The sequence below is a fragment of the Arvicola amphibius genome, chromosome 3, assembly GCF_903992535.2.
Source record: "Arvicola amphibius chromosome 3, mArvAmp1.2, whole genome shotgun sequence".
Classification (NCBI taxonomy): Eukaryota; Metazoa; Chordata; class Mammalia; order Rodentia; family Cricetidae; genus Arvicola; species Arvicola amphibius.
In genome coordinates, this window is record NC_052049.1 from 158,438,693 (window position 1) to 158,462,045 (window position 23,353).

Consider the following 23,353-nt stretch of genomic DNA (forward strand, 5'->3'; position numbering starts at 1 on the left):
TGGTTTCTTCCTATTATTTAGACATGTTCCCTCGCGACTCCTATTAGGTAAGATCTAACTTTCAGATGACCAAAAATATCTCTTCCAACTTTAATAATTTGCTTCTGTCTTTCACATGGAATAGTCATCAGGGCCTAATTTCTTTGTAGAAGACTGCTATCACCACAGGTTCTTGCATATAAATTCTTTTCACTATTACTTTTTGGGATAGGAGTGGAGTGAACTCTTCTTTCTAACAAGGCAGAACTAGTGGTGGTTCATTCTTGGTGAATTTTGGCATATCTGACTTTGGTCTGCACATTATTCTTTCATGCCCTCTAATGGTGGCCCGGGGAAACTCTTAACAGAAACAATTTCAAGAAATTAAGCTTACAAAAGTAAGAGATCGCTTAGAGCATTTAATAGAAAGGATGTTCACATGACAGGCATTCTTGCTGTGGGAAAAGACCATATGTTCACATATTGAGCATCTGAGACTGGATCGTTGTTTGGGTTAACACAGCTTCTAAGGAATTTTTTTTTATTTGGATGATTATTTTTAAAATTCTATTTATAGTTGTTTTTAGAACCCAGTGATTTTTCTCTAAGAGATAGGTATTTTTAAAAAAGTGTTCATTTCCTTTGGAATTTATAAATATACATGTGTGTTACCACAACACATGGATGGGTACGCCAACTTTATACATCATCTTTGTGCTGTTTTCACAAGGTTGTGGTTGAAAGGAGTGTGAAGGCTCAAGCTTATTCCCATAGAGGATTGACCTAGACCATGAGCTAAAACCCCATTGCCACTGTAGCTCTGTATGTCCAAAGAAAAACTAATAAAATGGGCTGTGGTCTCAAGTACCGTACATCCATACAGAATCTTCATTTTCATGTTTAAAAGGCCTTGGGAAAAAATCTCACCACAACTTGCTGGCTATAACCACTCATGACAAACAGATGTTTTTGTTGTAGTTTTTTACAGTTTTTGTATTGTCCTTGGTTGCTGTTTATTGATCCCATTCCTTCCATTCTATTATTTTTTCCAACTCTAGTCTGTTGCGTTCTTTCCAACAGCTGTTTGACTTCAGTGTTGACCTGAGCCCTTGGTTTTGGTAGAAAGCAACCTGAGGTATCCTTTCTGTGTCTTGCCTCAGGAATTTCTGTCACTTGCCCTACCCAAATTATTCTATATCCAAATTGTGCTAACAAAATGTTATTGGCTAGTATGTGCAACTAGAATAATACTTATAGGTATCTCTGCATCTAGATATCATTAAGATAATATGATAACAAAATATACTTGTCTGGTTTTGTCCTTATAAAAATATCAGAAGTGGGCTTGAGGGATAACTAAGGAGTTGCTGGCACTTGCTGTTCTTGCAGGAAACCAGAATTTAACTATGAGAAAATACACTGGGTGCATTATAACTGCCTATAACTCCAGTTCCACAGAAGCTGATAACCTTTTATGGGTTTCCTAGAACATCCATGTGCATGTGAATACCACAACACATACATACACACATATACACATATATGCATACATACACAGATGTACACAAGGACACACACCACATACATGCACACATACCCATACATACATACACACAAACATACACACATATACATACATCTACATGTACACTCATATACACACATAATAAAATGTTAAAATGTCAAAAGTCTTTGCATATGCTATTGCACAAGGTGAATGAGTGTCACCTGGAATTATGTGTACACATAAAGCAGGTTGAAAAACCGAGCATTTAAGTCCAGGGCTGTCTTGTTATTTCTAATAACTTCTGCTTATTGAACATTCACAGTGTGCTAGGTACTACGCAGCTCACCTCTGGACTCTGTCTCAGCTTTGTAAAAGAAGTAATTGGTCACCAGGTTCATGAGAACATAGAGGTTCAAGAGGTGATGTGACTTGCACATGGTCACAGTGCCAGAAGGAGTCAGAGCTGAACCAGTCTGAATCTGCTGTTACCTTAGTGACTAGGTTATGGGAGAGGTCAGAGTAAGAACTCACTTCTCAGTTTCCTCTTTTGTGAAGCTTTACGTTTGTATTAATATTTGAACTAATGGACAATAGTAGCCTTACTGTCCATTAGCAGCTTTACCACTAGATGAATTACTGTTTTGCACTTGGACCTGGATTTGAACTATGCTCTGCTTCTCATTATTCAAAATATCCAGCAATTTAAGGAATCTCTTTGGCTCTGTAGAGATAGAGTGGCAATAGAAACTGTTTCATAGAAGTGGTCTGAGTATCAAATGTACTCTCTGGTTCATTAAAAAACCCTTCTTACATTTAATTGGTAATTGTTTTATGACTCTTGAATTCCATAATTTTATCTTAGAGATGAAAAGTCAATCTTTAAACCCAGGAAATTAAAACACATACCATATTAGAAAATGTTTAGATAGACATATTTTAGTTGCTTCAGATATTGCAAAAAAAAAAAAGAACCATCTTCTCCTATTTCACTGTTGAATAACGAAAATAGAAAAACCTTTTGCTTAATTTTGGGAAACTAAACCCTGAATTCTGGTTTTGTATCATGCCTTTCACCTTTCAGCTAAAACTGTTATTATTTTCTAAGAGGCTCAATTAAGTCACGGTATAGCTAAATAACAATTCAACTCAACATCTGGGCTTATAGAAACATTCACAAGTTCTCTGATACCATACTGGTTGGAACATATAAAAGAAAATCTAAATGTTTTTGAAAATAATTTATGCGATAAACTAACTGAGGAAGTCGAGGGGTATTAGGTATTTAAAAGCCTTAAATACAATCCTATATTTGGGTGTATTATTTTAAATTAATCATTTCATTGATGAAAATCTGAGATTTAATAATACTATTCATCAATAGTTTTCCTAATGTCACTTAGTTTGTAAGAGGCGCAGACAAATGTCTGACTAAAGTCAAGTCCTACTTGGTTTTCCTGTGTCCTTCTCATTGCTCTTTCATGGCAAATCCTTAACAAGGACAACGACAACAACAAACCATTCACAAACATGACAGGAAATAAAGATTAATCAGAAAAATGCTTTAACCAGGTGCTTTGGAGTAAACAGAAGAACAACTCTGGATATAACACTCTCCAATCTTTACACTGGCTCACTTCCACACCCCTCTTGATTGAATTCATTTAACTATCTAGTCTTGTTAAACTATTAATCTATTAGTGACAGAGAATTAACAAAAAGCATGGTGCACTATTTTTGTTTATTCTAATGGGAATCCCGAGGGTATCTGCATGATACAGTTCGTAGTTTGAGTAGCCTACATATTGCTATGGTAGACTGCCATATTATCTCTTTTCTGATTTTAATATGTTACATTTTTCCTCATTCTGTGCCTGTAAACAGCATCCCATATCTTAGGATCCATTTCAAAGGTGCAGCTGTCTTACTGATTTCTCCTGGAGGAACTTGCTGACTTCAATAGGTGATATAGGAATAAAAGAATTTCGCTGTTCATGTTTCTCCAGGGCAGAGAAATACATCGTCTTTCTCCTCCAGTCATGCAGACCTCCAAGCATTTTTCATAATGCATATGGTTTTTCTATTTGAGTCATTTTCATTCCCTTATCTTTAAATCCCTTGGAGCAGTTCCCCAATGAGACTGCAGTTTGCTGCTTCAGCAAGTTAACTACAAACTTAAAACTTTTTATATTTAGTACTGTGAGTTCACTTGGGCCTTTCTTCTAAGTGATAAATGTGACACAATGTAGCATTGCAATTTATGGTGCAATTAATGCTTTTATAGACCAGGAAAACCAACTTACAAATAAACAGCCTAGATTTTAGAATATAAGACTTCAGTTTCTATGTGAATCTTAAAGAATGAGATCGCTTATATTTTAATCAGGATTCCTGAAGAGTCACAAACAGCTTTATAAGCCTTAGGCAACCATGGGAAACAACTAATCAAACGACCAATACACAATGAAGATGGAGTTACAAGCACGGTTTCCATTCAGTGCTTTCTATTTGGTACTTTTGGAAAGCTCCTTGCCTCTCTAAATTTGTTTCGTTATTTATAAAACAACAATAACAATATCTATTTTCTTATCTCATAAGATTCTCATGCTACTCAAGTTATATTTAAAAATCTTTGTAAAAAAAACCTATAGAATTACAAAGGACCCATATTCTTTTTTTTTATGGTCATATATTTTCAGGTTTAGAAAGGTAGTTGTATTCCTGGCTAAGAGGATGAGTGAGCAAGTGGATTGAGAGTGAATATAACAGCACCAAACACCACAAAGTTCTCAGTTTCATGCTTTCTGCTTTCCGTAGGCATCACATTTTGGGGGGGTAGGATGGGTGGCAGCTGGAAATCTACCCAGGAATCGCTGCATACATTGTCAATGCTCTTACTTTCCCTGTGCACCCGGCAACAGAAATCCCTGCCGGGATGAACAAAAAACAAAAGCACTTATATTTCCTACTTCCTTGAAGTTTATAATTTGGTGGAACAGTAGACAGAATACTTCAAACCACTTAAAAGCAATTACAAAAGCCCAATAATGAGTCTGAAAAAAAACCTGGAGTGCTGTTTGGATGGCGCATTAATGGTTAAGATAAAACCTGGTGACGTAGAAAATGAACTTAGAGGTCTCATTTTGAGCAGGCCATGGACATGAGTTGAACAGAAAGAGACCTGGCCCATGGTCAAAATGGGGGATGGGTCAGGGAAGCCATAGAAACAAGGAGATGGCTCTGCTGGTGTGCTCCTTTGAAAGGCCTGGGTCAGGCTGCTATGTGAGCTAATGCTGCGATTCACTGAGATGACTGGAAGGAAAGTTGTTAGTAATACAGCTTAATAATTCTCTGTTGCCTCTCTCACACGTTTTCATACATTTGGTGACTCAAAGCAATGAAGATTTACAGTCTTACAGTATGGTCGTCTTAAACCAAATTGAGTTGAGACAGTTGTGCTCCCACTGGAGTCTCCAGGAGAGAATGTGTTTACTGCCTTTGGAAGCTCCTAGGGCCCAGTTGGATTTCTTGGCTCCTGGCCCCTTCCTTGCATTATTCAAACCTTATTTCCAGCACTGCTCTTCCACCTCTTCCTCTGCCTCTCACACCGTATTGCTTTTTCTTTCTTTTTGACTTTTTTGCTTTCATTTTACAAACACCTTTGTGATTGATTATTGTGGGGCTATTCAGATAACTCAGGATCATCTCCCAGTACTGCAATCCCCAGCTTTATTCCCCTGCATTTTGCTTTTACTACTAACACACACACACACACACACACACACACACACCAAGGATTGTGATGTAGATATTTTAGGGAGAGAGCTATTATTTAACTCACATCAGCAAAACATGGTTATATTTCTAATGTGTAGTATATTGCATTGCATATTTTCTACCTAATGTGGAATCTGAAAGAGAGAGAGAGAGAGAGAGAGAGAGAGAGAGAGAGAGAGAGAGAGAGAGAGAGAGAGAGAGATACACACAGAGAGAATATAAAAGTGTAAAGGGAACCTTTTGAATAGAGACAGGAGATTCTGGAAGTGAGGTGCTAAGGGCAAGGAAGGGTCTGAGAGGGCTGACATCACAAAGTGTGTTAAAAGCATGAATGAAATTGTCACAGTAAAAGCCATTACTCTGTATGGTTAACCAACCCTAATGGAAGGCCTTTATATTTTAAGCATGTAGTCAGATCTACTGTAAAGTATTGAATACATGGACAGTATCTATCTTATTTTGCATTTAATTTCTATTACCCATTGAATCATGAGGTGTAAATAGATTCATACCAACTAAATGAAGTAATATTGGTTAAAGAATTGGCTTATTTATGGTGAGATAAATGGTACATACTGGTTAGATTAACTTCATTTCATGACATAGATTATTTACCTGAGAAGGAAAAAAATAAACATTATTATAAGGGAGTGAGTATATACAAGGTTGAGGCATAAAGATAGTTCTCAAGGCTGATGTATACGAAACCATGTGTATATGTGTGTTCATGCAACAGATATTTCAAGTTAGAATAAAATGGACAGATCATGCAGAAAGCAATCTGTCAGCTCACTCCTTACCTCCCATGATTACAAAATAAAATGTAGCTGACATGTTCAAAAATTAAAACATAGATACCAGTGAATAATTGAAAAATAGTAAACCATTTATGCATAAGTTTTTTTCATAGTATTATTAAAGTAGCAGTATTTTGTTGTGTGTATATGGATGTGTGTGGATGTGTGTGCATGCATGTATGGATTAATGTGTGTGATATGGAGCACATGTGGGGTTAACACAACAACCTTGGGTGTGGGTTTCGGCCTGTCACCCCTTTAGAGAGAGCATACTTTTGCGTTTTATCACCACATAGGTCAGGGTTCCTGGCTCCCTATCTTCCAGAGCCACTGCATCCTTTCTCACGGTGAGATTACAGATGTGATTTGACACATTATTTTTTTCAATATCTTTTTAATTTAATTTTTTATGTTTTTTATTGAATTTTATTGAAGGTCTACATTTTTTTCTCTGCTCTTCTCCCTGCTTCTCCCCTCCCCTTCAACCTTCCCCCAAGAATCCCCATGCTTCCAATTTATTCAGGAGATCTTGTCGTTTTCTACTTTCCATGTAGATTAGATCTATATATGTCTCTCTTAGGGTCCTCATTGTTGTCTAAATTCTCTGGGATTGATTTGTGGGCTTTTTTCTTTATGTTTAAAAACCACTCATGAGTGAGTACATGTGATAATTGTCTTACTGTGTCTTGGTTATCTCACTCAAAATGGTATTTTATACATAAGTTCAAGGGTTCACAACTCAGGTCTTCAAACTTATGCAGAAAGCACCTCACCTACTGTCTCACCTCTGAAGCCCTAGAATAGATTTTGTTATTGAATTGGAAATGTCAAACGTGACTAATTTGGGAGAATGTTTACTTTACATATCCTTGTATTTCCAAAATATTAAAGAGAATTGTCTATCTTTGCCTTTTAAAATGTTGTATATTTTTGGCGGTTTCTCAGAATATTGGGAATCAACCTACCTCAGGATCCAGCAATACCACTCTTGGGCATATTCCCAAAAGAATCAATCATACTTACAAAGACATTTGTTCAACTATGTTCATAGCAGCATTATTTGTAATAGCCAGAACCTAGGAACAACCTTGATGCCCCTCAACCAGAGAATGGATAAAGAAAATGTGGCACATTTACACATTAGAGTACTACTCAGCAGTAAAAAACAATGAAATCTTGAATTTTGCATGCAAAAGGGTGGAATTAGAAAACACTATCCTGAGTGAAGTAACCCAGACACAAAAAGATGAATATGGTATGTACTCACTCATAAGTGGATATTAACTATAAACAAAGGATATTGAGCCTTTAGTTCATGATCCTAGAGAAGCTAAGTAATAAGGTGAACCCTAAAAAACCATATTCAGATCTACCTGGAAAGTGGAAACAGACAGGATTGCCTAACAAAATTGTAAGTATGAAGGTGGGGGAGAGGGGAGGGTGGAAGGGGAAGAGGAGGGGAGGAGTGAGGAGAACTTGAGGGAATGGAATAGTCAAGAAGGAGGGATAGAGATTAGAGCAAGGAGAGATATATCTTTATTGAGGGAGGCAGTAAAGGGTTAACAAGAAACCTGGCTCTAGAGAAATTCCCAGGAATCCACAAAGATGACTCCAACTAAGACCCTAAGCAAGAGAGGAGAGGGGGTCCGATCTTGACTTGCTCTGTAGTCAGACTAATGAATATCTTAAAAATCACCATAGAACCTTCATCCAGCAACTGATGGAAACAGAGGCAGAGATCTGCATCACAGCACTGGACTGAGCTCCCAAAGTCCAGTTGAAGAGTGTGAGGAATGAGAATATGAGCATAGGGATCAAGACCATAATGGGTACACCCGATGAAACAGTATACCAGAGCTAATGGGAGTTCACAAACTCCAGCTGGACTGGAAAGGAACAAGCATAGGACCAAACTAATCCCTCTGAATGTGGTTGACAGTTGCATGGCTGGGGCAGACTGAGGGGCCACTGGCAGTGGCACCAGGATTTATCCCTACTACATGTACTGCTTTTGGGGAACCTATTCTCTTTGTATGGATACCTTGATCAGCCTAGATATAGTAGGGACAGCCTTGGACCTTCCCTAAGGCAAGGTGCCTTACCTTCTCTTAGGATTAGATGGGGGTGGGGTGGAAGGGTGTGTGGAGGGAATGGAAGGAAAAATTTAAAAAATTTAAAAAATAATAAAAAGTTGCATATTTCTTGTTGATTTTTGAAAATCTTTGTATCTGTTTATTTATGTGTGTGTATGTGAATGTGTATGAGAGAGGGAGAGAGACAGAGACAGAAAATAAGAGACAGAGGGAAGGAGAGAGAGACAGAGAGAAAGAGACAGGGAGAGGCAGACACAGAGACAGAGAGGGTGATAGATTTCGCAAGCAGGAAAGGAAGAGTAACAGGGGAAAGACCCATTAGAATGTGAGAAGACTAGAAGTAGAAGCCCAGTGTTTGGACTTTACAAACACGGTGTCTTAAAGATTGTGAGGGAAATGCCCTAAGGCAGCTGCCCAGTTGTCTTTTTGTTTATTAATAGGAAGAACCATCCAGAGCCACATGAATTCATGCAATAGGATAGATACCTCAAAACATACATTGTCTCAGGGCAAAGGAAGGGAGAGAAGACTAAGAAAGTAGTGTTACCACTTCACACTTCTGCCATTGTCCATGACAATCAGGTTCCTAGCTTAACTCTGTTTGTCATATCTCTTCTTAGATATTTCTTGATGTTCACTTTCACATTGGTGAAAATATAACAGCATGGGATGATTTTCCATAAGACCTATAATATATTTGAGATGTTTTTTTTAAGGTAGATTCATTCTCTTATGTAGAATTAACCACAGATGGAGCAAGATAAATCCTGAAAGGTTTATACAAAGCTACACTTCTTGATAGTAGGCCATTTCTTTTGAAACTGTGAATACAATATCCTAAATCAAACCCAGAGGCTAACGACTCATCTTAATGAAATCTGTGGTTTTAGATACATGAAACTTCCTATGGCAAAATTCTTATGCCACTGAAAACAACTTAGTGCACAAATCTGCTCTGATTATAGCTATGGCCAATCCCATCAGTAGAAGTAAACATTAATATGAGCCCATTATGCTGTAGTTATTATAAATGAGTACAGTCTGTTTAAATATTTATTTAAAAAATAAGTAGAATAGCTGAATGTGATGAATGTTAATGAATATTTAGATTTCAATAGTAAGCAATACAGTCTTTATAAAAATGTTTGCCTATCTTTCCATTCGGATTGTAGCAATTTATCTCATGTCTGTGCCCCTAAAATAATTTTACAAAATCTATGTCTGCGGAGAAGGTGACAAATGATAGTTAAATATGATGGTAGATAAATCACTGGCTTGAAGGAAGCAAACTACTGTCATTTAAGAGAATATTAGAGCTTGTTGTAGCCAGCCATTAATGCCTGACTTGAAGTATTATTTTTATGCATTTATTCCAGACACTAGAGTAAGAATCAATTTGTAGAAACTTTAGTCACAGGCCTTTTGCGATTGTTATATGATACCAGAGATCTAGTCCTTAAATAAGTCATCTGCCTCTCTGAGCCTTAATCTTCTCCTTTATTGAATAAGAGTTTGATCTCCTCTGACATTTCCCTCTAATCCTCAATAATTTTAGAGGTTTTTAAATAGTTGCTTTGACTATTATGACGTATTATTGCTATTACGTTCTAAATAGAACAAAGCAAAACTATAGCAGTACTAAGAATGTTTTTTTTTTTTTTTTGGATGTGTAGCTCATGTATCTATGTAAGGAATTCTTGATGCCGTGGTAAAATTCCAAGACAAATTTTTACTCCATATTTTAGTATTAATGAGATACTGATATTCTAGAACTCAAACCTTGACAGTATTTTTTAAGTCATTTAATTAAGTAAGCACGGTTTGGCTTATTTTCTGTGAGCCTTTGGTTTGACAAATTCAGAGTATGTCAGGCCACAGACTAAAAGCTAAGGTTACTTGTATCATATTTTTATAAAGTTTTTACTTAAATATATAACTTTTTTAAACAACAGTAAAAATAAAGAGGCAGAATAGAGGCTAACAGCTGTGTATCTAGGAGTATGAAAGAAAACATCTGTCTGAAGAGTAAGGTTAGAGTTGTGGAATGGCAAGAGAGGGCCCAGTAAACAGCAAATGAGAAAATGGATACAATTCAGAAAACTGAAAGTTAGATTATAAATTCCAACTTGAATTGACAGTGTAAGAAAGAAGGGGGCAATACTCCTCTCCTCCAGGTCTGTGCTCACAAAGTAAGGGGAGAAAGGAGACCTCTAGAAGAAAACTACACAAAACTTCAAATAAGTCTGTGTGGAATGCCATGAAGTTCAGAAGGACATTGCCACTTACTGTGACTGCTTTTTTACAGGCTGGAGGAACAGGATTTCAGCTGAGAAAACTGCTGTGGGCAAATAATTTCACCAAAAGAGACTGAACATTCAGCACAACGAATCTTCAAAGCTTGGGAGATCCTAACTACTGCCTCCACCAATTAGGCAAGAGACAGTTATGACTGCTCTGTGTATACAAGAATGAGCTGTACTTCACACAGTGTTCTGAACTCACATATCCTCAAGCAAGGCCAGTGGGGCTGGGGCAGAAAAACAGCATATGTTTGGGTAGGATGAGCTTATACAAAATGTGAACCCAACCCTACTTCTGAGGTGTGTCATCACCAAGCTCCCCTCAAAGACTTAGAAAGAGGAAACCTGTTTAGAGGCACGCCAGAAATAAGGCTATAGCTGCTGAGGATAGACGGAGAGATAAATGCTAATTTTAACAAGAACTGAAGACTGAAAAACTCCTATAGAGAAGACTCAAAGACAGCAGGAAGATATTCTGATCTAATTAAGTAGAAACTGGCAGCTGTCTTTCCACCTGCAGTCTGCTGCAAAACGCAACTTAGAGATGGAGGAAGACAACTATCCCAGGAAAAGAGAAATGCTGACTGATGATCTAACATATTCTATTTATTTTTTTTTTACTGTTATCTTCCCACCATTATTATTTTGCTTTCACTTTTGCCTTAATAGGCTTTCATGGTGTTTTTTTTCCCTGAAAGCATTTTTCTTTACTACTTACAACTGTAACTCATGTACATCTCCCCTCATCCCTAATTTACTCCTCCTTTTTCTTTCCACATTCTTTCTTTTTAAATTAACCTTTTAATTACTAATAACTCTTGCTTCAAAAATGCTTACATGTATCCTAGCACTATCCTATGCCATTTGTTTCTAACCTCATTAGAGGTACAACCAAATAAAAGTGCATTTTAATTAAAGAATTACTGTCAATGCATTGTTTCTGTTACTACTGTTGTTCTTTTAATACCAATTGGTAATCATAAGCTGAAATGAAGACTGTGTCAAAGGAAGGTTCACAAATGATAATTCAAAAAGCAAAAATAATGTGAAGAAGAAAAAAGAAAAGACTGTAGCTCATTCATCCCAGCAGATACAAAAAAAAAAAAACCCAAGAAACTAAAGAGTATGGGAAAAGTAAGACTCTATGCAGCACAGTGACCTTCACAACTCTTCAATGATTGAAAACAATTGAAACAACATTGTCATTTTTGACAGACCTCTAGTCAAACCAACATAAAGAAAGGGAAGTCACAAATTAATAAAATTAGAGAGGAAAAAGGGATGTTACAATGCCAACTATGGAATTCTGTAGAAATAAAGAAAACATTCCAGAAAAAATGGAAAATATAGAGCAAATAGATACATCCATAGAACTATATGGCATGCAAATAATGAAAAAGATATGAAAAACCTAAACACACCCAAAATAAGTAATGAAATTGTAATAGGAATCAAAGTGGTGTGGGAAGTCCTTCTGTATATGTGTTGCTTTTATTAGTTAATGAAAAAAGAAGACGCTCTCTGCCAATGGCTTAACAGAATATAGCCAGGTTGGAATGTATATATATATATATATATATATATATATATATATATGTATATATATGTATATATACATATATATATATATATATATGGAGAGAGAGAGAGAGAGAGAGAGAGAGAGAGAGAGAGAGAGTAATTGGAGTCAAAGAGATACCATGTAGCCACCAGAGGGGAAAGATGCAAGCTGGCAGCTGGAAGCTTGCTGGTAGGTCACGAGCCTTGTGGTAAAATATAAAATAATAAAAATGGGCTAACCAAAGATATAAGACCTAGCAAGAAATATGCGTAAGTCATTGGCCAAGCAGTGATTTAAATAATATAGTTTCTGTGTGATTATTTCAGGAGTCTGGTCGGCCAGGGGACTAACAAGTGACCTTCTGCCAACAAATTGGAACTCCAAGGTAGCTGACTAAATCCACGTAAAACCTGACAAAGCATGGAAAGGAATTCTACACACTTAAAAGCAAAGTTTAGCTGTGTGTTTTTCTTTCCTTGGGTGGGCTCTTTTTGCTAGAAGCAAGCAGAGACATTATTCTTTTAAGAGAAGGCTTCTTGACTCGGCAGTAGCAGCAAAACTGCATGGCTCATTTAAGAAGCCTTCCTGGTTTGCCAGCACAAATGGCTCTGACTCTTTCAGAGTATTTAAATGGGGTTTGTGAACAACACGTGCTACAACTTGCTTAATGGCAACACAGACCTGCTGCAACTCGACCCTGGATCTGGGACAAAGAGAATGGCTCTCAGAGGCAATGAATTGACCTCTGCCATGTTGGACTGGGCAGACCCAAAAGGCAAAGCAGCCTTAGTCTTAGTAATGTCATTTAAAGAAGTGCTCCTGGACATAAAGGATTTCAGATACATAATAGGACAGATTCAGACATAAAAGACCTCTAAATGAGATACAATATGTATGCAAGCTTGGGAGAGAGAAGAAAATGAGTAAAAAGACAGTAAATGTAATATAAAAGAGTACAGGCAGTCATAGGTTAAAGGAGTAAAGATAATAAATAAATATTAAACTTGTAGAAAAAGTAGAGTAAGAAACAATAAGCCACATAAAGAAGGAATACACATAGAGAGTATGTATTATGTATATTATTGTGTTTTCTTTGAATTTTTTGACTGCAGAAAGACATTTGATTCTGGGGACTGGTAAGCTAAACTAACATATATACTGGTTTTAAGGATACCTTGCTTTAAAAAAAAGTTCCACTTTTGTTTCCAGAGAGGATGAGAATGTGTGGAATCCTTCCAGACTAATGTGGTTTGATGGACCAAGACCTCCAAAAGGTCATCATGAACACCTCAAAAAATATTTCACCCAATAGAAATCAAGCAGTAGTTTGGAGAGAACTGTGCCCAAATTCCCTAAATGATTGTTATACATGTTTGTTAACATTTAAATGGAATATGCTATAGAGATTTGCATTGGTATGGATCTTGGTATATTGATACAATTTAAGGTCAATTTTGTTATATGTATATTTCTGCTCTTGATTAAAGTATTGTGTTTCTTAAGCTCATTTAAAAATGTAATGTATAATTAAGAAATATATGTCAATAGTCATCCATAATAGTCAAGCTTGTAGTCATGTTAGCTAGGTTTTATAGATATATATAGAGAGATTTCAGTTATGTATTCTCCAAATCTTTCAAAGACCTTCAGAATATGACATTTAAAATGCTTTCATAATTTAGGACTTATGACAATGAGACACATCTGTTCCCAGCAGCACCAATCTACTTCAAGAAGGAGATGGGCATTGAAGAAGTCCCTTATGGAGTTTGTAGCTATTTGGGCAAGAATCTGCTCTTTCCTGGACCGATGATGGTATGCTATTTGAACTGGACATGTAGAACCCACAAAAAATGACTGTTGAACTTGCCTAAAGGTGAGATGATCCTTTGGGGTTCCTGCTTCATGAAAGAGACTTTCAGACATTCTGCAGGACACAGAAGAAAGTGACTGACAAACTGCCAATATAGGCAGAACTGTCTGAAATTTCCTGCTTCATGGAAAAGACTGCCAGATACTATGGGCCTGTAGGCTGAAGCTGGGTACCTGTAATGTTACAGAAGAACTTTGGGTGACTGTTCAGGCAGTGAGATGTTTCTGTCAATTCTAGAATTTTGGAAGTTGCTTACAATACATTTCCTGTTTACTTAGGTAATATATACTTCTGAAGTCTTTGGTGGAGTTGAAGAATATATAGTTATAATTACAGTTTTCCTTAGTTACTATAAAAGATAAAGTAGATATCAATATTATAACTATAATACTTACTTAATACCTATTTTGTTATATTCAATTTTACTATGTTAAGGTTAAAACCTTCCTTTTTATTTAAACAGAAAAGGGGAAATTCTGTGGCAGATCCTTCTGTCTATGTGTTGCTTTTATTGGTTAATGAATAAAGAAGCCGTTTTTAGCCAATGGCTTAACAAAATACAGCCAGTTTAGAATATATATATATATATATATATATATATTCTATATATATAATATATAATATATATAATCTTCATATTGTCAGGGCTCAGGCTTCTTTTCTTCTAGTACCTTGGGTCTTAAGTTGCATATGTTTGCTTTATTGGCTTTCAGTTCTTGTTAAGTCCCTGAAGTGTTCAGGTGATTATGAGGTCTCTGATTGTAATGATCTTAGTGGGTAGAGGGAAGAAAGGCTTTGAAGTTTAAAAACACATGGCTGTACACATTCATACAGTTTCCAGTGGAACAGTATGACTGAAGACAATGTTAGGATCTTTGACCTTATTGACTGTGATATAGGAGGGCAGGATAATTTCCAAGCATTGATTTCATATACCTGTCAATCATCAAGTTTTTAATTTTATTGGTTTTGTTTTTTACTGATCTTTGCTGTAATTGAATTTCCTTTTCAGTCTATAGACTACATGTCTCTGTGTGTGTGTGTGTGTGTGTGCATATGCATGTGGTTTTACATGCATGCATGTGTGTGTGTTGGGGAAATTCTTTTTTCATCCTTCTTTTATTTATTACCCCAGTTCAAGTTTGGAGCCTGTTTTTTTCCTTTATATGTGCAATTCAATTTTTTGAATTTTATCAAGTCTCGCAGGCTAAATTGTGCTGCAGTCCTCTCTATGCTTGTCACCTCATTTTGAAGTCACAGATATGTTTGTTCCAGATTCCTGAGGTCAAAGGGGAAGCTATATGTCCCCATCTCACCTATCTTCCTTTGCATTCTTCTAATTTTTCACAACTTTGACTCCATTTAGAGTTAATTGTGTAGTTTATCTTTCCTTTAAAGAGATTTTGTTGACTTCAAAAACTAAATGTATTGACTTGTTTTCAGAAGCTAATTATGCCTTGTTATTGGTTAGACATACTCATGGAGATTCAAAGTCATGTCACATGTTTTATGTGATCTCTAGCCAGAGCCACTGAACCTAAAATAGTCAAGATAACTCACTCTTATTCTTGCAGCTGTGAGAAGCAGAAGACTAGCTGAGGAAGGGCTAGGGGAACAGGGTGGTCAGTGCTGAGTATTTGGAGCGATAAAGCATATAGGTTGGCTTTTATGTTTATCAACTTGGTGTCAGAGGCACTAAGCATAATCAATCATGTCCCCCATGGTGTTTAACATATTTTACAGCAAAATTGAGAGCCACAAATATAATCTTGAGATCTAAATTTATAATTGATACTTTCCCACTTTCCTGCCTATTTTATTACACTAAAATTTGAGAAATTTTCTCATAATTTTCTGCTAAAGTTTGTGGTTTGCTTCATGTTTGGTATTTAATTACACAGTATTTTAGATTATGTGATAATGGGTAAATCATTCATGTGCTCAACAGGTATATTTTGAATACCTGTTATATACTAGATTTATTATCATTGTCAAAATGCACAGACTTTGCTTAAGATTTTCTTAAGTGGAAACATAGCTTAATTAATTCTTCTCACATTGCTGGACATTTAGGTTGTTTCCAATTTTCCCTTAAGGAAGCCTTCTGAAGTACAGATCTTTTCCTTCCTTTGTGTTATTTCCTTAGGACAAACTACTCTAAATAGAATTGCTTTCCAATGATGTGAGTTATTTCCCCCCTAGAGATGGTAGAGGAGCAGGAAGAAGTGAGCAGACTATGTTTATTTTTAATTGTTTTAGTGGTTTCACATCAGATGGCTATTTGCTCACAAATAATGATAAAGACCTTGTCACAGTTTGGGAAATAGGACACGGAACATACAAATATAGAGACATTTTATGCTGCTGTTTGGATTGCTGTAGAAATAAATGGGCCCCAGTAGTGTAATAGACTAGGCACTGGCCTTCTAGAAGTAATTGCTTTATTGACTTATACCAACTTTTGATTATGTCTAAATGATTATAATTAAGAGGCTATTTAGGTTCTTTAGCCCTATAGTTAAGCAACTTGAGAGTTATAAGTGAATATTTAGAACTGATAAGTGAAGCTGGTCAACTATAATATAACTAACTATAATTTACTATAAATACAATATGATTTTTAAAAATGTTGCTTGCCAGTTCAGGAATATTATAAAATTAGATAAACTCATAGCAAATGAAACCAAATTTTAAACAAATTTCCAAAAGCACTGTCTTAAAAACTATTCTTAAATTTGTTCAAAGATATAAGGCTATAACAGATACTCCATAAGTTCTTCGATATATAGAAAACAATGGTGGTAGGATGATCTCATTGTTTTGTGTGGGGGTTTTAGAAACATTGCTCATGTCCATTGCTTGTTCATTGGTGGAAGACTGATGTGTTTAAAAACATGTATGTATATATATATATGAGTATCAGTCACTATAACTGCTTCTGATGTATTCCTTTCCAATATAACCAGCCAAAGCTTTATAGAAATATTTCTTGCCATTTCTTTTGGATATGGTTTTTTTAGTAGACAATTGATGTCTATTTTTAGTAGACAATTGAAAATAATAAAAGCAATGATTATATCAGCTTTAAACTTTTAAAGTATAAAATCATACTTGCAAGTCAGAACGTTAGAAAAAGATAAGACAGTAGACCACTACAACACAAAATCAATAAAAGGGTGAACACAGCAAAGAGATGGTAACCAAATTTTATATTCTTTGCCATTTAATATTATAATTTGATCAACTTCATTCTTCTTCAAACTTCATTAAAAAGATTAGAATCAGTATCCTTATCCATGTGTGTCTTTCCCATGCTTTCTAACATTGCTGGGCCCACACAGCTCATGATTCAACCCAGCCTGATGATTTTCTTAGATCTTTGCTCCTCATATTCTGAAGTAGCCCAGCTTTCACACCTGCTTGGGATGATCCAAATAGGAATCAATCTCCCTTTTTTGTTTACAACTAATAGAATTAACCCATGTCTTTTCAATCAAAAAATTAACATCACAAACTCTTCTTATTTGTTCTAAAAATTAAACAAAATTGGGAGACAGTAAAAGTAAAGTCAAACTTCCACTCAACAGAGACAGTCTGGAATCTCATATCAAATACTTTAATGAAAGAGTTAAACATATCCCAAATATTGCACAATCACAACCACTATGTAAGACAAATACAATATTTCAAACCACCAAAACCCTTACAAAGATCTTACAGAGATGTTCTCTTATGATAGTTACCTAGATGAAGCCCAAGACACAGAATTTAAAATAATGATAATAAGCATTATAGAAAAGTTTAGGAGCTTTAAACAATATATTAAACTCCTTATTAAAATTTAAGAGGATGAGAATAAACTTCTAACTGAAATATAAGAAAACTTAAATTTACATGTTAATGATATGATAAAAACAGTTTATGAATTGAAAGCCGAAACCAGTAGATACATCAAAGAGAACACAAGCTGAGAATAATATAGAATTGAAAATGTCAATAATGTAATTAGAATTTGATTCTACCAAGAGATTAGATGATCAAATAGAAGATAGACTATGACGATGTTAAGATGATATAGAAGAATTAGACCCTCAATCAAACAATACAAGAAATTAAAGCACACACACAAACATACACACACACACAAACAGAACACTTAAAAGGAATATGTAAGGAACTTTGGAACAAAAAAGATTAATTATTTTAATTATCATAAATTATTGAGAAGAATATTAGATCAGTGGCATAGAAATGATCTTTAACTGGATCATAAAAACATTTCCAAGTTAAATGAAACATGTATCCATGCAGATAAAACATATACACAGAACACTATATAAACAGAACCAGAAAAGTAACTTCCTAATACATAATATATTTAAAACACTAAGCATACAGATAAAAATAAAAGGGGAACTGAAAAGCAAACATGTATACTGAAACAGCCATCAGAGTAAGAGCTGTCTTCTCAATGGAAACTTTAGAAACCTAAAAGACTCACAGCAAAATATTCAGTTTTAAAAGATCAAAAATGTAAACAAGGCTATTTTAGCCAGAAAAGTGACCAGTCATGGTTGAAAGAGAAAGACAAATTTTCACTGAAATAAAAAGTTATGTAAAAAGGATTCAAGTGAATTAAACCAGCACTTCCTTATGTATTTTAGACATTAACCTCTTAAAGATATGAGTAACAGAAACCTTTCAACTTGTAAATATTTTTAGTCTTTTTCTTTACCGGACAGAGGCTTTCTGGTTTTAAATATCCCCATTTATTTCTTGGTGAATAATGGAAAGAATAGTTCAGAAATTACATCTTTAGATCTCTAGAAATTATATGAACTAATGGATATTAAATAACCTAGTGGATAAATTTCAAAGAAGAAATTAAGGAATAAATAAAAAACATTCTGGAACTAAATGAAAAAGGAAACATCAAAACTTCTGGGACATGGTAAAGGCAGCCTAAGAGTGAAATTTATAGCTCTAAGTGCCTACATTAAAAAGCAAAAAAGACAACAAATAAATGCCATAGTGATGCAACTCAAAAATTTGGAAAAACAATAAAAAAAACCCAACCAAAATCTAGTCAATTAGAACAAGTAATAGAAACTAAAGCAGAAATCAAATGAAAGAGACAAAATGAAAACAATACACCGACTGATCTAAGAACTGTTTCTTGGGAACATAACATCAACCGACCCTTCTTACAACTATCCAAAAGGAAGCAAGAGAGGATGCAAATGAAATGGACTAGAAACACACAGGGATACATTACACCAGACAACAAAAATTTATGAATACATAAGGAAATAGTTTAAAGATTTACACTCTTTTAAGCTTGATAATCTAAAAGAAGTGAATGAATTTCTAAATTTATCTGAACAGCCAAAGTTAAACAAAGAAGACATCAACAACTTAGACACACAACAAGGAAAATTAAACAATAAAAATAAGCCCTCTGACTAAAAGAAGCATAGGTAAAATTGCCAGATATATCCACAACAAAATTCCAGTAGATTTTCAAAGAACTAAAGCAATGCATGCTTACTACTACTACTACTACTACTACTACTACTACTAATAATAATAATAATAATAATAATAATAATAAAAATGGAAGAAGAACTTCCATATATCTTTAAACAGGCCATTAATACCTTAGTACCAAAAGCAGACACATAATAGAAACAACAAAATTTACAAGCCATGATCCCTGATGAACATAGATGCAAAGTTTCTCAATAAAATGCTTGTGAACTTTTTTATATAAGTCTATATAAAAAATCATCCATCATTGTCAAGTTGACTGTATCTTGGATGTTCAGAGATAGTTAAGCACACATAAGTCAATAAATAAAACAAATGACATAGAATGGAAGTAAAGAAAAAAAATAACATGATTTTCTCATAGATGTAGAAATATCCCTTGAAAAAATCCAGCAAGTTTTCATGATAAATGACCTATCACTCCACATAATAAATGCTATAGGCAACAAACCTATTTACAACATCATCGTAGATGGAGACAAATGAAGTAATCACATTAAAATCAGGAATGAGACAATCTATCCACTATTTCTTCTCCTTTTCCAGATAGCTTGAGCAATAAGACAAGACAAGAAAAAAGGATTTAAAAAGAAAAAACAGAACTTAACCCAGTTTTCAGAAATATGCACAACATATATTTCAAAAATGACACCAGAAAACTGTAAAAGAGCCACACTTTCATCAAAGTAATGGAGTACACAATCAAGTTATAAAAAATCAAGTCTTTCTACATACAAGAACAAGAAGGTTGAAAAAGAGTTCACAGAAACTTCCACTCAAATAGTCTTAAAAAATATCCAAGACTCGGCCTAACCAAAGAGGTGAAAGACTCCGTACAGTGAAAACTTTAAATCTCTGAAGAAAAACATCAAGGATGATGGTAGAAGATTGAAGGAACTCTCAAGCTCATGAGTTGGTCAAAATAATATTGTGGAAATTATCATTCTACCAAAAGGAATTTAGAGATTCAGTGCAAACTCTTAAAATGCTGATGATATTCTTTGCTTTAATAGTAATTAAAATTCAATAAATATACAAACGTACACTGTGCTGACTTTTCATCAAAGATATTCAGGATGAACAATAGGAAGACAATTTTCTCAGGCAGATGATGTTTGGTGAACACATGAAGAACAATGAAGCTATAGTCCTTCATCTTACAATGGATGCAAAATCAATTATCAGTGGATCAGGTTTAAATGAAATACTTTATTACATGAAGTTATTAAAAGAAAATTTATAGAGAAATACTCTATGTCATTTGTTTTTGATTTCACATTTTGCAATGAGTCTTAGAATATAGGAAACAAAACAGAAATAAATGGGGTAATTGAAAACCAGAAAGCCTTTGTCCAGTAAAGAAAAAGATTACAAGACAATTTACAAATTGAAAGATTTCTTTTATTCATGTCTATGAGAGGTTAAGGAAGTCCATCATTCCAATGATAAGAAAACAAATATCTATGTTAAAATGATCAGATACCTAAATAGGTATTTTTTAAAACAGAAACATAAGATGGCCAATGAGTATATGATATAATTGTCTGCATCATTTATCCTCAAGAACATGAAAGTAAGCATCCTGATGAGGTATCACATCATACCTGTGAGAATACCTTTTACCAAGATGAAAAAAATGCCACTAAGGATGTAAAGAAAGAGTTCTTGAATATTATTAATGTGACTGTAAATTAGTTCAGTTATTATACTCAACATTATAGAGATTTCTCAAAACACTAACTGTAGAATTCACATATGACCCAGGAACCTCACCTCTGGATTTTATCCAAATGATTTTAAGTCAGGATGTGAAAGAAATATCTACACTCAAATTTGTGGCAAAATTATTCAAAATAACCATGAATTGAGAACCTAAAAGTCCATCAGTGGGTGAGTAGACAAAGACCATGTGCCACACGTGCACAATGCAACCTTTAGGCTTGAGAAGAAGAAATCCTGTCATTTGAGAAAGTATTCCTGAATCTGGAAGATGAATGTGTGAGTGGAAGAAGCTAAGTAGAGAAAAAATATACAGCAAAACTCATTTCTTCTGTGAAATCTAAATAGGGAAGGCTCACAATTGCAAAGAATGGAATGGAGGTCACAAGGGGCAGAGAGAGAGGGGGGGGGTTCTGGGGGTTGTGGCAATGCTGATAAATGTGAACCGAAGTAACTTAGGGAAAGAAAGAGGGGTTCACTTTGGCTCACAGTAGGAGGGGATACAGTACATGATCAGGGGAAAGGCAAGGCAAGTGGAGAAGGAGGAAGCTGGTCACATTGCAAATGCTATCAGGAAGCAGACAGAAATGAATGGTGGTGTTCAGCTAGCTCTCCTTTTGGAGTCTGAGAACTCAGCCCAAGGAGAAGTGCGGCTCTGACTTAGAATGACTCTTCTCACCTTAGTTAACCTAATCTATGAAGTCTCTCATAGACATGCCCAGAAGTTTTTCTTCTAAATAATTTCAGATCCTGTTAATGTGAGAATTACTATGAACTATTACAGTCCTTTACCTATGTGGAAGTCTCTATTGTACAGGGCTATAAGGAAAAGAGTTCAAGTGTTGTAAGCAAAAGCTTCTTATCTTGAGAGCAAAGGGCTACTACTACAGCTGTGTTAGACATGTATTACAGATGTGCCCTTCAAATGAGAAGGAAGACTGTGGGTAAGGTGACAAAAGGACTGTAAAGTGAAAAGTTTACATTTTTCTCTTTTTTTATTTTATTTTATTTTATTTTTATTAAAAATTTCTATCTCCTCCCCTCCTCCTTCCCCTTCCCTCCCCTCCCCTCCACCCATACCCCCACTCCCTCCCTCTCCAGGCCAAAGAGCCATCAGGGTTCCCTATACTATGTTGAGTCCAAGGTCCTCCCAACTCCCTCCAGGTCCAGGAAGGTGAGCAACCAAACTGACAAGGCTCACACAGAGCCCGTCCATGTCGTAGAGACCAAGCCCATAGCCATTGTCCTTGGCTTCTCAGTCAGCCTCCACCGCCAGCCACTTTCAGAGAGTCCTGTTTGGTCGGATATTCCATCAGTCCCATTCCAACTGGACTTGGTGATCTCCCGTTAGTTCTGTCCCGCCGTCTCAGTGGGTGAACGCATCCCTCACGGTTCTGACTTTCTTTCTATATATAAGGAACTCAAGAGACTAGACTTTAAAATGCTAATTAACCCATTTAAAAAATGGGGCTCTGAACTGAACAGAGAATTCTCAATAGAAGAAGTTCAAATGGCCAAAAGACACTTAAGGTCATGCTCAACCACCTTAGCTATCAGGGAAATGCAAATCAAAACAACTTTGAGATACCATCTTACACCTGTCAGATTGGCTAAAATCAAAAACACCAATGATAGCCTTTGCTGGAGAGGTTGTGGGGTAAGGGGTACACTCATCCATTGCTGGTTGGAATGCACACTTGTGCAACCACTTTGGAAAACAGTGTGGCTGTTTCTCAGGAAAAATTTACTTTTGCCTCTGAATGATGACACTTTTTTATTTCAAAGTGGTGTTGTAGCTCTCCATATCCACTCTTTGTTTGTCCTTACAAAGACCCATGAACCTGGATCTGTGTCAGTTTGCTGTCCCTAGCTGATATTTAATACCTAATTACATCCAAATCTGCATTAAAAACCCAAACAAAATTTGCATGAACTGTCCTTCAGTGACTACTTACAAAACCACACAGTATTTTCATCTCTAATCAATCCTTGTAGTATAGCCATATTTGGATTAAGTTTCCTATCATCCTCTATTTTTTATTTAGGATGCAGTACCTGCTTTCTCCTTTCCAGTTAAAAATCTCTAAGTGTAATTCGTAGAACCTCATTGAAAATTATCTTAGGCCACTGATATATCAGCCAATATATGAGAACATTTAGAATGCTTCCCACAGCAATGAATTTATTTTTCAAGGTAATCAAG